Source organism: Aphelocoma coerulescens, chromosome 4, assembly GCF_041296385.1.
Source record: "Aphelocoma coerulescens isolate FSJ_1873_10779 chromosome 4, UR_Acoe_1.0, whole genome shotgun sequence".
NCBI lineage: Eukaryota > Metazoa > Chordata > Aves > Passeriformes > Corvidae > Aphelocoma > Aphelocoma coerulescens.
The window spans coordinates 39,857,699-39,872,086 of NC_091017.1; the positions used below are offsets into that span (position 1 = coordinate 39,857,699).

Below are 14,388 nucleotides of genomic sequence, written 5' to 3' on the forward strand. Positions count from 1 at the left end.
CGTATCACATGTGAAGTATCTCCACTGAAGATCAGGGAATACAGCCTCTATTAAATATAGGATTAAAAATTTCCCAGTACTATTAATTTCTTAGGAAAAAAGAGAACATAAAATAATCAGCCTGTCTCATAGGGTGAAATTAAAGCAATAGAAAACTGAGTTTGCAGAAGTATAAGGGAGGTATCATTGCTTCTGTAACTACTGCAAATGGATACACATCATGGAGGGAAAATAGTTATATAAGGTAAGGAACAAAGACTGCATCAAAGCAAATAAGCATAAGTATTTGTGGGCTGAAAACTGCAGAAGGCTTCTACCCATCTCTCTGATGGGGCATCATAATAACACTTATGCAGTTACAGAGGCTTAACTGTGCCAAAAGAACAAATTTAAGATGTTTTAAAGTGAAAACATTTCTTATGGCTCATCCTCAGCAGTGGAGAAGGGCACTATGAGGAAAAGATGGAGCTTTTCCATGTATATACTACTGTCTGTTTTTTCTTATCACTACCGTTCTTTGGAGTCCTCTTGGTGGAGCTGCCTGTTGATGAAATTTGTATCTGTTGTAATGGTAAGTATGTGGAACTCACATACCCAAGTATGGGGGGAAAAAATTGAATTTCACATAGGAAAAGGCTGTAATTGCATCTTTCCCTACCCTCTCATCCAGAGCAAAGTTTTATTATCAACTTCAATGGGAAACAGGTGGATACCAGGCTCATTAGAGGTGGGGCTGCAAACAGCTGCTTTGGAAAGGAAATAGAGACTATAAAAAAGAATAGTGTTGTAGACAACAAACGGAAATATTATTTGAGTGGGACCAATACATGAGGCTGTTGGATCCAGCAGTGCTAAGGAGAAACACAGATTTCAGTTCATAAAGTTTATTAGTTCTTCATTCCTTTTTTTACTTCGAAGTAGTAGTAACAGATTGATCAGTTGAACTCGGAAAGATGGACAGAAATGAGCTGGCTTGCCCCAACTACAGCTGTGGGTGGTTGCAGCAATGAGAATAGGAACCAACTCCAGTAACTGTCTCGTCTCCCACCATCTGGCCTTTTGGCTCTGTAATGTGCTGACACTGCAGCATCTTTGTGAACCAGCTGGCAAACATTGCTTTGGCTTCCGCCTTCCCCCCAGGAGCAGAGTCTGTCAGTTTCCAACAGTGACAGGAAAACACAGAGCTATGCTCTAAAGCCATTAAGATATGCTAGGACAACTCAGTTCCTAACATACTTTCCAGAGCTCTTGAGATGGGATGTACTCACTTCTACAGCTCAGCATGTATTTTCAGTGGATATATTAAAAGAATGCTACCATGCAAAGCTGAGGAATAAAGAAAATGTAAGTTTTCATGTTAAAACACAAAGATAAGGATGAACCTGGAGTATGCAGAGTTTTTTTGGGTGGGTGGGTATTTTTTTTTATTTTTGCCAGTAACTCGCTGTATGTCTCAGAGAGACACTGTGGTCAAAATCAGCATAGCAACTTCAGGCATCAAAAAACATGATCTTGTGTCCAAAGTTCAGAGCACCTACAGTACAAGATGAGCAGTACACTTTCAATTCATCAGTAATAAGAAATATCTCATGGGGATATTATAAGGCTTAATTAATTAAGAGTCTAATTTCCTTCTGTGTTTCCCCCTACTTCTTCAAAGTAGTTTTACAATCTGTTGAGAGATTCATAGTTGGGAAATACATATTAATGATAAAATTTTACCAACTAAACCAAGAAGCCAGATGGCCTAGCTCAAAGTAAATGCTTGCGCCATCCTGCCTATGAACAGGATCATTAGGCAACGCTGATGTTGTTTCTCACATGGAACTAGTCTTTGAGATCCAGATAGGCTTGCTTATAACACACACAGCATCATACTCAAGTACTTCAAGCTCCATGAGGACTCTGTGCAATATTCAAATACTATTGTTCTCTTTTTACAACTGAGAAAAAAATTAACTGCAAATTAGGCAAGCATTTTTATATCAGACTAAAGGACAATTTTCTTCAGCCTCATCCATGGTCTTTATCCAAATCTTCCTAATCAAGGGTAGTTCTGATTTTAAAGGGTTTCTCAGGCCAAAACCAGTGTTAAAGTTTTATAACGTTTCTTCCTTGTCAGTTTAAGCCGACTAATGTCATTCACTCTATATTCTTTGAATATGACACTGAACCGTGCCGTAAATCAAGTGCCTCCTGTTGGGAGAGAATTTGCTGAAAGTCCTTGCAAGGAGTTTCAAAGATAAACCGAGACTTTTCCTTGAGTTTCAGTGCTGCCAGATAGTTGTTTATCAAGTCTTATCAGAGAAACAGAGCCACTAGTGTGACCCAGGTACAGCATAGAGCACAGAAAAGCAGGAGTGAAGGCTCTCTATCAAGATTTAAACAGCCTTTTAAAGATATTTTAACCAATAGTTACTAAAAACATACATTATTTTCACTTTCCTGCCAATTATTCAGTAACGCGACTAGGAACTGTGCAATTCTCTATCCAGTCATTCCAAACTACTTTAACTGCAAAACATGGAGTAGTAGAAGGAGAAGAAGGTTTAGAGAACAACAACAATCCTCCATTTTGATATTTTTTACTCTTATCTATTTACTACAAAGAGAAGCCCAAAACCTCTAAATTTTCACCCTGTGACAATCTTACATAGTAGTCTATCACCTAATTCACACCACTGTATTTTCTAGTTGTTGTCTCATCGTTGGTAATTTTTTCCAAGGTTGGAGGCTAAAACAGTGTTGTTCAGGGGGGTAAGAACCCTTAAAAACAGGCAGAGAAATATTCTCGGAACTCTGGGTTCCTACAGAATATATTGTTTCTCATTAGAAAAAGTATTTTCCTGTTTCATGTTAACTAGGTACACAATTTAAACAAAAATATTTAAATCAAATTTCTAAAGTCTTGGAACATGTTAAATTGGTTGCTCAAGAGCAGTGATAATTTTAAGAGGCTGGCATCATTCAATGTATTTTAACTCATTAGCATGAAGAAACTGAACAATATTAGAACAGATTGAAACTTCTTTATATCAAAATCATAAGGATAATCCAAGAGCTGGACCACAGGCTGAGACTTGGAGGCTGAGACTTATCTTGGAGAAGAAAAGCCTCTAGGGAGACCTTGCCACAGCCTTCCAGTACCTAAAGGAGCTGCAAGAGAGCTGGAGAGGGACTTTTCACAAGAGCATGGAGTGACAGGACAAGGTGGGGATAGCCTAAAATGAAGGAGGCTAGGTTTAGATTAGAACCTTAGGAAGAAAATCTGTGAGGGTGGTGAGATGATGGATGCCCCATCCCTGGAAGCATTCAAGGCCAGGTTGGATGGGGCTTTGAGCAATCTGCTCTGGTGGAAGCTTCCCAGCCCGTGGCAGGGGAGTTGGAATGAAATTATCTTTTTGTCCCTTCCATCCCAAACCATTCTATGATTGTGTGAAAATACCAGTCTGTAATTCCCACATAGTAGCAACTTAAGATTTCTGTTGACCTTAGTGAATAAACACTCTCTCTAGTCTTAATTGTTTGTGATAATAAGGAATCTTATTGGCCCCACAGTTTACATGCTCTAGTGGCTGATACACACTCAATATTTGTGCTGTTACATTGGGGAATACCTTTCTAAATAAAACCACACTCTGATGTTCTGAAGAATGACTCAAAGGAGAAATGCAATGTGCTATGCTGGCCTTAGAAAGAAGTGGTGTCTTAATTGATGTGTGTTATGTGAGTAGGATGTTAAGAAAAGGATCCAAACTGTACCAGTTTTCCATAATTTAGGTGATATTGTAGGCATAGCAGGAATATGCATGAATTTTATGGGAGATTGATGTGACTTTCTGCACAACTGTTTAAACAGGATGTGGTATGTTTATCAGAGGCCAATTCACACTAATAAATATGATTAAATTAGAACAAATCAAATGCATTTAAAAGAGGAGAAGGGAGCTTTTTCTGTGACTTTTGAATTGATAAACTATTTGTTATGTTGCAAAGATTAAATACTACAACATCAAAAAATATGTAATTTGCCCAATTTTATCTGCGTCTGGGCGTAGATAACTACAAAAGAAATCTCTAGAAGCACTGGAGAAAGCAATGAAGAAACATATGGGGAAAAGTACTTGTCATTCAAAATGTCTGCTCTCACTAATGACTAAGTAAATATGTTGTTATAGGTGAAAGTGTTGAAAAGTAAATAAGATTGAGGTAATAATTCACAGTCACAGCTGGATGCATTGAGTCATTTATTACTGACCAAAACTAGCCACAAGAAAAGTAATTTTTTAATAATTTTATCTTTTAATTGATGAAGGCTATTCTGTTCAAGTCTACTATCCTTTACTGTTTTTTTCCACAGAGTGGCACCTCTGAATTCTTGTGGAACATTGTTGTCATAAAGTCATAAAAAAAATTAATCAAAATTTTGCATAAATCAATTATTGTAATGTATTCAGTTCACCTTTTCCTTCTAGTTTCTGAAGTTATTCAGAGATAAATGTTTCATGACAGCTTCTATTTCTTGAGTTCTGCTTTCTTTCTGTCTTTATATAATAATTGAGGCAGTTATGAATGCTATTTCTGTAGAAGACTCATTTAGGGGTCTCTCCCTCTCTCTGTATAGTTTATGTATTTATGCTTATCCTTGTTACTGTTGACTGTCTTAAATTGCGCTCATCTGTATCTAGTGGAATTGTATACTTTATATGAGGAAATTCAGGCATTTTCAGATATGTATCTACACTTGACATAACTTTTCTGCAGCTTGTTTTGGCACTGTACTCCCAAACCCAAGAGATTCTCTTGATTTGCTTGAACATGAAACTGTTTCAAAGTCCTAAAAAACAAGAAAATTTTTACAGATCTATGCCTAGAATTTTGTGCAGTATGCCTAGTGAGACCATTACTTGGAGCTTATTTATTTCTACTAAGATCAAAACAGAAAAACAACAAAATAAGAGTAGTCCATGGTGCTTTCCCAAAGTATTCATAAAAGGAAAATTAATGGCAACACATCTCACCAGAATCAAATCTATATTTCAGATTCTCCTCTTTTTGGACAATCTATGAGGAATGTACATAGCTTGAGGGTCTCATGATGAGGAGAGATTGACAGAGCACAGAAAGAGCAGCAGATATGTTGAGAAACTGGTTTTGTTGACAATGTCAAGAGGCTAGGGAGTGGGGTGTTGTCTTGTGCTTTTTGGAGGGAATTATTTTGAAAAGTCATGAGCTTTCAGTAAATTTCCTGTAATGTGCAACACTCCTCACCTTTTTATCAGATGCAATTATCAGAAGTATGAAAAGGTGTGCAGTGTTGTGTGTTACAGGAAATGTACACAAAGGGTGTAACTGCATAGAGAGTGGAGGGGAGTTTAGGGGAGATAGGACAAGCATACGCTGACAAACTGATGCCATAAAGATTTTTTGCCTTTTCTTTCATACCCCTGTTATACCTTTTTACAGCTTCTGTATTCTTAGTGCTTTTTGCCTACATTCTTGGACTCGTTTGTCAAGCTAAGAGACTAAACATTTTAGAAGCTTTGCAGCCAGAGATCAGTGTGCCCCAGACCCCAAGGTCCTCTCCAGAACACATTCTGTAAACCAAGATAGAACCATCCATGGGAAGGCTCCTTGGGGAGGGGGGCTCACTCGAGCCTCTCATTGGAGAATCTTTGATAGATATGCTAATTAGTAAAACCTATAATGTTATACCAGATCTTTTGGGGATACTTGGTGGGGTGCATTTCGATGTATATGACCTGGACGTGTGCACCTAAGGATCCTTAAAATAAATACCCAGGTAAAATCCCTTTTCCCCTTCTAACCATGTATGACTCTTGATTTTAAGACCAGGAAAAGGCATCAAACCACTTTAGAAGTGAAAGGATAGGAAGGAGGTGTAATTGGCACTCGGTCTCCAGTGTGCTCTGCATCCTGCACGGGACATGCTGAGAAATGTAACTGGAGGGAGCCAAAATGAGTCCTTGCATGAAGATACCAGCCTCTCTAGGGTTCCTGCATGGGGAGAGAGAGAGGAACAGGAAAACCAAGAAAGCAAAAGAAGCAATTCTCCTTCAAAGCACAATTTACAGCAGGAGGATAATATTTTCCCTGCTGTACTGTAACTTGGAGCATGAATTAATCACAGTGTGTCTATTTTGATGTGGCATTTTGAAATTATGCAAAAGTTTTTAAGTGAGTTGAAACTAAAGATTTTCCTCTCAAAAAATGATCCCTTCACCTATATATTTAATCAGATATGTATAACATGGTATGTATAATTTGATGGCTTGTAAGTTTACTGTAATGTTTAGTCAATTTTAATACAAATATATACAATTACAACTAGTAAATTTTTGTATACTGACAAAGGAATTTTGTAAGAGTAAGCATAGTTATTAGTGTGTCCCTTCTTTAAAGACAAAATAAAAACTAAGTACCATAAAATCAGTAACAAAATATGTAGAAAAGAGAATTTGTCATAAACCAGCATACTCTGGGGTAATGAGTTCTAATGCTTCATTTCATAATAGAGGATTTTCATCACATCCTAAATATTTGTGTTTAAACAGTAGCAGATCGCCTTTCATTTTTTCTCTGTGATTGAATAGCACCTGACCCTGCTCATTCATCAGGATGAATTGATTAGTACTAATTACAGTAGTAATTAACTTCACTGGAGAGTGAATGTAAACTTTTATGGTTTCAAGAAAGGAAAGCAACTTCTGTGTTTACTTAAAAGCTTCTTAGAATGTCTTTTAAGTTACTCCTTTGTAAGTCTAAGATGTTTGATGCTACTAGAGAAAGCAAGGGCAAGCCCAACTTTCAGACCTCCTAATGGATAAAACATTAAATGAAAGATGAGTGTCCCTTATAATTTCTCAGATATATTCTGAAACTCATTCCAGTTCTAAAAACTTTCAAAACCAGCCAATAGAAATATTCAAGTAATTCTTCACATGAGATCACCAATTTGTCAAGCCAGTAAAATGTAAAAAAAAAAAAAAATTAAAATACCAACTGCAAAGTTCTTTTCTTCAAGCTTTGTAGAGAAAAAAGAGCTGAATAGCCTTTCTATTTTTGGTAGGATGTTATGTTATATATTGACACAAAAATTAATAGGTGCGCTGACATTAGGAAGATAAGGAACTACAGAAGTAATGTGTGATACTGCACCTCAATTTTTATTATTTTTGGCACATACTGTATCTGTAATTTGTACCTGCAAGGATTTTACTATTGGCTTGTAGATTATCAGTCTCTCTGCTTGCTTGGTACACATCTTTCTTGTAATTGGAAATTTATCCAAAGCTTTTTAGAACTGTCTGAAGTTATAGTCCTAGAAACAAAATGTGCAACAAGCTACTATGATCAAATTATCAAAATAAGTGCTGTAGCACTTTTTCACATACTTAGTTCTCCCTCCAGGCAGGTAAAAGAAATTAAAGCAGAATCATACCACATTTGTTCTGAAATACCATTTTATGCAAGTAAAACTGTGTGTTGGTTCTTCATGGGGGTATCCTCTGAATGGTAGAAAAATTCATGACCAAACCTTGACAAAGGCCACTGAAAGTGTTTGTTGTGAGCAGCATGCAGACACCCTTCTGATCCTAAATGGGATGCTGCAGTCTTCTTCTGCTTTCTGTTGACCTGTTAGAGAGATATCCCACTGTTCTGAGAAAAAGGCTTATGTGAAAATTGTTACATGATTTAATGTTCTTAATTGCCGATAAAATTCACCTTGAAATAATGGACAGGTTCCTAAGCCCAAGCTGTAGGTCTGGCTCTCACCACTGTGCAGCTGCCCAGCACTGCTGCTCAATGGCAGTATGGTAACTGTCCTTAACTTTGACATGGTCAGGGAAAAGGCACTCGGCAGAAAAGAGACAAAAGAGAAAGGACATCTGAAAACTATCCTGTAGCATTCTTGGGAAGAACCAACTCGATTATCTGGCCCAACTACTGGTAATGTTTGTTTAAAACAGTGAAATATTTTATATCTCTTTTGCCACCTTTGCAACGTACTTTCCTATGGCTTCTGCAGTGAAGCAGCTGTAACAGTGGTAAGAAACTGTTAGCATGATGTCTGATCTCTTTCCAGGTCATCGTGTAGTGATTTTCAGCAGGGCCCAGCTCATCTCTCAGATGAAGTTTGGAGACTGAAGGGAAATTAGAAGCATCTGAAAATGGATTGTCATGCTCTTCCATACACAGTAAGTTACCATTCATGAAGTCTGACAAATTACATGTATTTTATATTATTAGAACAGTGAGTTAAACATGATTTTCAAACTGATTTCAGTATGTTTCCACTCTAAACATAAAAGAAAATGGGCTTATATTCTTGTAATCGTCTTGCAGAGATAAGTCATATGCTTAGTGTACCTGAAAAAGCCATGCTGCCACAGCTATTAAAAGAAAAATAGGAAGAAGATGTCATGTGCACATTTCAGCTGTACAGTTACTGTCAAAACTTATTTCTCTGTTTTTATTTAAGAGTCTCATTTAGCTCATTAAGAATGTAGTATACCCTTCTGTTCAAAACTATTGCTTCCTCTTTGTAAAGCAATACTAAGACTGCAATCCTAAGTACTGACTGGAAAACCCAATAAAAGAAATATTTTGGCAATTATGCACTGTATTTTTTTTTAAATTGCCACTTACTAAGTAACATCATGACAGGCTGTTAACAGAATGAATTAAAGACATATGGTAGCCTTGTCATATTTAACGCATTCATCTGTCATCACATTCTGCTATCATTTAAACCATTATATCGTGTTTGTGAAGTCAGTACAAATTTTAGATATAGTTTAGTTAGTTAGTTGTCTACTGATTATAATTTCAAGGCTCTCTACCAGCTAGAGTACACTGGCCTTATAATACTTTTTTTGGTTCCTAAGCATTGTATGCTCTGTTACTGATAAAGAAGTCAGCATCTAATTTTTGGAAATCCATGGTGTAGTTCATTTATTTGACCAGTACTAGCAAAATCTTGTAAGTACAAATACTTGTTATACTTGTATAATGTGAAAAAAAGCAGTAACACTGAATTTATTAATTGATAAAATTAGTCATGTTAGCCTCTTAAAATAAGCCACAGGTAGCCATGTTTTTTAACACACAGTCCTTTTTTTCCTCTGGTGTAAAAACAAGTCTAAGAATGCTATTCACATGAACAGAAAGGTGCATTTAATTCTTAGTTATGGACATGCTATCTAAAAAAATTAAATTATAGGAAATGAAATTACTGTCAAGCATAAAGTCTGAAAAACCGATTTATTAAATTTTCCACGTCTCACTCCTCTTCAGTCTGGACTCAGTCATATAGATGATATTATTTACAAGAAAACAAAACAGATATGCTGTAACTCTACCACTTTTCTTTGATTTTTGCCTTTGAATTGCACAGATAGGAAATATAGTTTTGGGCTTCTCATTGCAAGAAGGATATTGAGGTCCTGGAGTGTGTCCAGAGAAGGGCAACAGAGCTGGTGAAGGGTCTGGAGCACAAATCTTATGAGGAGCAGCTGAGGGAGCTGGGGTTGTTCAGTCTGGAGGAGAGGAGTCTCAGAGATCTTACGTCTCTCTACAGCTGCCTGAAAGGAGGATGTAGACAGACTGACATCAGTTTCTTTTCCCAAGTAGCAAGTTATAGGGTAAGGGAGATGGCCTCAAGTCAGGCCAGGGAAGATTTAGGTTGGATATTAGGAAAAATTTCCTCACAAAAAGAAGAACTGGAACAGGCTACCCAGGAAAGCTGTTGAGTCACTATCCCTTGTGCATTTATGCTAACAAAGAAAAGAATTAGATAGAGCACTCTGTATCTCATCAAACAGGCATGACCATGCTCTCCTAGTCCATAGGATTTGGGCTGCTAGTGTCAGGCTGAGTCAAATGTTTACCCAATGCCAAACTTGGTTTGAAGCAGCACTGACACCTGAAAAAAAAATAGCTACCATCTGTGGGTAAACACAATATGAAGAAACTGCATTTAATTTCTTGTTCTGTACTCACGGCACAACACATTTTAATGCTGAATGCTCATTTATTTTTCTTGTACATAGTTTAAAAAACATAAGAGTAATGCAGCTTATTCCACTAGGTTTACTACTATTATTCAAATTTCCTGTGGGAATGTTACACTGGAATCCTCCTCTAAAATCCTGCCATTCATTGCATCTTATTCTAAGCAACTGCCCAGATGATTGCACATATTTAATATAGGCATATATGTACACACACCAATAAATCTCTATACACTCTATATAGCTGTATCTAAAACTAATTTTGGAAACAAATGCATGACTCATTTCTGGTTTTTTGCCTTTAATTCTTCTTTATGTATTTTGCCATCAGGAAGCTGTTCTGTTTCATCATTGCGCTTAGAGACAAATCTACAGATATTTAATATGAAAAAGCAGAGTTACAGATCTCTTCTCTCAGTTCTGTCCCCTGGGCTATTTCTGCCAGGAAACTGGACAGCAGCACAGATATATCTGAGACATCAGGGAAGAAAGAGTTTCTGTACAGTCATGGACAGCCACATGAGGGAGTCTGACCTGTATCATTTTATCTACTTCAGCATAAATCATGCATTCTTTATTCAACAGCATTTAAATAATGTAGAATACATTCTCTCTTCTTGTACTTGCCAGGAAACCTCCATTTAGCATCTCTTGTTTAAAATGTAAGTAATAATCGGAACAGAAGTCAGGATGCCATATGAATATCTTTTTAGGGTTTTTGTTGAAATCTTTTGGAAAACAGAGCAGAGAATGGAAGCATGGTCATTATCTTTCCCAACTCCTCCTTTCTCCTTCAAGAGAGTGAAGAAAAAGCACCTATTGTCTCCTTTGCAGACTGACTTCATGCCTTGAACATTGCACCTTGTATATTTTTCTTTCTCCAATAAAGTGAACTGATGTTCATTATAAACATGATAATGGATGTGCATGTAAACGGTCTGAGTCCTGCAAACTCTGTGATCTGCACTATTTCCACCCTCAGACTTTTACTCTGCTTGGGGACTAAAGTGTCTCAGTATCATAGATATGTGTGTAGAAAAGTAATTTTAACAAGTTTCTGTAGTAATGGAGATCTCCGCAATTCCCACAGTAACTGGGATCTTCGGGCTGGTAATGCATTTAGAGATAGAAAATAAGTAGGGCATAACCGGAAAAGGCTGTGAAAATTAATGCAGCGCAGTAAAATGAAAACTTGTGCATACATCTCCTCCTCTCAACTCTGCTTGCTTTGAAGTTGTCAAAAGAATTTATGACTTCTTCCTCTGATCTTGTCATTCCTTTCCTTTGAATTTCCTTTACAATACCATGTACCATCTTTTCTCCTTGCTGTTTAATCTCAGTCCTCCTGATATTCACTAAGTTTCTAGCTAACAACATTGTTACATGCTTGATAGATACTTTTATTCTTTCTCCCATGCTGTCTTTTTGTAGCTGAGGGACCATCCTGATTATAAAATATGAAGTCCCTTGCTTTGTTCCTACAAAACTGTTTCAAAATTCCTCTTATTTGCGTTGTATCCAATAAGCAAATGGACAGGTGGTGGTGGTGAACAAAAGAATTTGCTTTTATATATTTAATAAAACAATGAGGAAATATATTTAAGGCAAAATATAAATGATGCAGTTCAAAAGCTCCATGCACTCCCATGTGAAAATTTTCTTATATTTTGTTACTTCACTTCCTTCATGTTGATTGAATGTAATCAAGATTCCTTTTTTTATTGATCCTTTCAAAGAGAAGAAGCCCAGCAGTAAATCCTCAGCTTTAATTTGTCATGCATGCTTTTTCAGAAAGTAGCATTTGCTTACACGCCTTGTGTGCATCTGCCTGACCTTGACCACCACTGACTGTGTGATGACACATCCTCCTTCAGTTTCTGGTAATGCAAAAGCAGTCAGTGGAGTCACTGCTGGGAATCACTTGCTGTTTGATGACTACCTATGTTATACAACAGACTTTCTCCTGACCTGCTGGTGAAATCAAACAGGCTGCTTTCTGGCCAGGGGACAAGAAAGGGCATCCTTCCTTTCCTGATTTACCTATTTACTTTTTCCTTTCTTTCTACCAGAAGCAGACCACTTGCTTTTTTTTTTGAAAAGCCCACTAGTGAGAGACACAGAAAAAATATGCAAAGTGAATATCAATGGAAAAACGTCAGTTCCCATAATTTTAACCACACAAGTTAATGTTTGATCCACTGTGATTTTTCAGCCTGTTAACTCTTTTTTGCAATCCTAAGTTATCTTTTCTAGGTATACACTTCAGTCTTCCCTTTGCAAGACTGATGTTACAACTTTAAATAACAATATTATAATTTAACAGTGAAAAGTATTTTTTAGCAATAACATCAAAATTGTTTGCTGTTCCATTTACTTATGAGCTGCAGATTGTATTTATCATTAACAAACATTTCCTGGCAAGATTGGATTAATCTCTAGATTTTTTTTTTTTTTTTTTTGCTTTCTTGGTCTTCTTGAATGTCAATAAGTTATCATTCATCTATTCTTGTTAAGAATAATGAATTCTTATTAAGGACAGTCTTCTCAAATATTTATTTTCTTTTAAAAAATTTGGGATTACGAGTGAAAACTTAGAAATATTAAAATACAGACTTAGAAATAATAGGCTTTACATATGACTTTGCCTGAAGTGTTTGTTTTTTGTGTGCTTTAGTATGTGCCTATAAATTTTAACAGTAGAATATAATAACCTTCTAGACAACAGACAAATATCAATATATGTTCTTTTATTGATTTTAAACTGAAGAAAACCCGGTTCTGTTGTAAAATTAATGATCAATGGCATTTTTTCTGCTTCTCTGTTAGATCAGGCACACCATGGGTTTAATGAAGACATCCCAAAGAGAAGGAGGCTGGTAGGTACCACACAGAGGGCTGTCAGTAATGAAGATCTGTAATGAAAAAGGGCATAGGGTCTTAGTTATTGCTGAGTGTCCTCCTGGTGGGTTCTTGGGCAGATCAGGATATTTGGTAACTATTCCTGACTAGCAATGTCAGACCAGCATCTTACTGGGAACTGACATGGGAACAGACATGCTGCATCTTCTCATATCATGGCTCCTTAGTAGGAATCTTCAATAGGATCTACCTGTTCTACACAGTCTCCTTGAAGGAAGAAGCTATTTCTGTATTAAAAGTGGACATCTGAATAATAAGAAGGGTTTCTTGAAATTTATGTAGTCATCTTCTCCATGCAGAGAAAATGAATTGCACTTCATGTTAGCTGCCTAGGGAAACTGGTGGCAAGTCAGCAGGAATGAGATGTAGACTAGAGTAACCTGATCCCAAGGACTTGTTCCCTTGCCAATCCACAGCAACTTTTGTGATGCCAGAGGATGCATGCAAAAGCTGTGGCAAAATATGGCCAGGGAATCTGGGCCCAGTGATGTGGAAGGAAATGGACCCTGGTGCTGTGGACTGGACCCTGAATTGGAGACCTCTGTGTCCTGGTCCCTTTCTGGTTGAGGTGGCTCTCACAGGGGCTTCAGGCAAGTTCTTCATGGAGTTACTTGGCACTTTCTGTGAAACAATAACTGTGAGCAAACAGTTTTCACTTTTGTAGGCAAAAGTGCTGCTTATTTCTATAGGCCATGGCGAAATACAGATTTTTTTTCTGTTTGCATAATATTTTCATGCATATATTAATCACAGCCATTATAAAGCATTCATGAAGTTTATCCTAGGAAGTGAGAACAAGTTTTTATAATATTCCTCACTTATATTAAGGAGATAGTCAAAATCACATCTCTAGAATAATTTTTTATAGTGAAATGATATTTTTACTGAATCTTTTTAATTCACCCTGTAGGATAATTTCAGTCTAAAAAAAGACTCATTTCCTGCTACAGTAGTCAAACTGCAGTCATATTCTGGATTTTCTCATAGGAGAATATTTTCTTATGTAGGAACAAAACTAAACTGATCAATGCTTTCTAAAACAGTGAGAACCTCAGCCGAGCTTACAGGTGAAGGACCATTCCCACAGGCCGACATGAACAGACTTTGCAGGTCAGTTGGCTCTAGGATTGCAGAAGAAATCCTCGGATGTGCTGAAGAATGCACGCAGAGTGAAGTCATCTGATTTTGGGGTAGCAGATGATGAATGAATAACTTATCTCTGCAGACATTTTCAAGCCTGGCTGTGGCACTAGCAGGGAAGCAAGGAACCTGAACAATCATCTCATAACAGCCTCACCAGAACTGAAGACTGTTGTTCGTCCATCTTTTTGCCAAAAAGAAAAGAATAACGTACTTCTCTCAGAAATAGTCTGAGTCAATATGCTTCAGCTTAGTATCCCTGAGACAAAGTTTTCCAAAGATACGTGTTTGTGCT

The 14,388-nt window shown here is 37.0% G+C and overlaps 1 long non-coding RNA gene across 1 annotated transcript; it reads left to right on the forward strand.

Moving 5' to 3' along the window:
- The first annotated feature begins 1,040 nt into the window (after positions 1 to 1,040).
- Positions 1,041 to 14,111, forward strand: LOC138109037 (uncharacterized). Its single transcript, XR_011150224.1, has 4 exons — positions 1,041 to 1,344; positions 8,108 to 8,219; positions 12,861 to 12,910; positions 13,997 to 14,111. It is a non-coding gene; the product is annotated as an uncharacterized lncRNA (long non-coding RNA).
- Positions 14,112 to 14,388: the final 277 nt, after the last annotated feature.